The following is a 1,394-nucleotide window of genomic DNA, read 5'->3' as shown; positions in this document are numbered from 1 at the left end:
AGGCTCGCTCCGTCGGCCGCGGAGGCTCAGGCTGCGAGGCGGGGAGCCGCAGCCCGGTCTCTTGTGGCTTCGCTAAATCCCTGACGCGCCGGGGCGGCTAAAAAGGTACCGTGGCAGGAACCCACAATTGCAGAGACCTCTCCTGTCAGGACTGCAAATACCGTAGAAGGCGCTTGTGGGATTAATTATTATTTCTCAGCAAAAGGGGAACATAACAGGCCATGGAAACTACCCTGAGTTTGTGGCCGGGAGGCTCCTCCCGAGTGCCCTCACCTGGGCGATCCCCGGCGCCAGCCTCCGCCCCGGCGGTCCCGCTTGTCCGCCGCCCCGTGCGCCGCCCCCGAGGAGGCACCGCGGCTCCCTTCGCCCGCTCATCGCACCCTCTCCCTCGACCTTGCAGCTTGCACCACCTCTCTCCCTCGCCTTTCACTTTGTGTAGACCGACAAGGGACGGGAAATGATGCGGGTCCCTGCCCCGCAGAGTCAGTGAACTTAAAACGCGGCGTGCAAAGGGCACGCGTGGGTGATAAGGGTCCGTTTAATCGAGCGAAGTGTTTCTGACTTTTACACTTTTACACGTGTTCCTCTCCTGGATGAAACACCCCGACACGCTCTGGAAATCGACTATAAGTAAATGTCCGGCGTCCAGTGATCACAAACGCCAGCGCCCTTCCCGCCGGAGCGCGGTGGGGCACAGTCGGCTATTGGTGGAGAGGCAGTCCCTCTCCGGCCCCGTATCATCGTGCCTTCTTCTCGCTCCCGGCCAGGTACGGGAAGCGTGTAATGGGATCCCAGGTCACGAACAGGGTCTCCATTGTACATGAGAGGCCCCTTCCTTATAAAACTCTCCAACAGTGGTTACTGGGCGCTGGGGACAGGGGCTATGAGGGAACGCTTTTAGAAAGAAATTTCCCTGTAAGGGCCGGCGACGGGCTTTTCTCCCCACCGCAGCCGCGGCTGCCGGGGACAGCAGAGCCCGCTGTCCGTCTGGAGCGGCGGGGACGGGATGGGGCTGCGGGATCCAGACGGGACGGCGGGGCCCGGCCGAGACAGCGGCTCCGTCCCGCCGCGCCGCAGTGCCCTGCGGCGAGGAGCAGGGGCCCGGGCTCCGCGCTCCCCCTCTCCCCCGACGGGCGCCTGCAGCGTCAATCACGACGGAAATTTCTCCCTCGCTAGCTAATATCTCAGCTCTCAGGGCCGCCTCTGAGTGGATCTGAGCAATCTGTCAACCCAGCCGGGGAGCCACCTCAAAACAGATCGGGTTACCCCTGATTGACAGCGTCACCATGGCAAATAATTTGACTAAAACTATTGTCTTCTCCTGGCAGTCCCCGGGTCAGATAACCGGACCAATCACAGCGCGGATAATCACTTTTCATGCCAGCTTAGAATAA

The 1,394-nt window shown here is 61.3% G+C and overlaps 1 protein-coding gene across 1 annotated transcript in view; it reads left to right on the top strand.

Moving 5' to 3' along the window:
- Nucleotides 1-1,394, top strand: part of SIX2 (SIX homeobox 2) — a 6,638-nt gene that overhangs the window by 545 nt on the left and 4,699 nt on the right. The gene's annotated exons all lie outside the window — the stretch shown is intronic.

Source organism: Geospiza fortis, unplaced genomic scaffold (assembly GCF_000277835.1).
Source record: "Geospiza fortis unplaced genomic scaffold, GeoFor_1.0 scaffold41, whole genome shotgun sequence".
Classification (NCBI taxonomy): domain Eukaryota; kingdom Metazoa; phylum Chordata; class Aves; order Passeriformes; family Thraupidae; genus Geospiza; species Geospiza fortis.
Note: the sequence above shows the minus strand (reverse complement) of the source record. Positions and strands in the feature narration are given on the sequence as shown.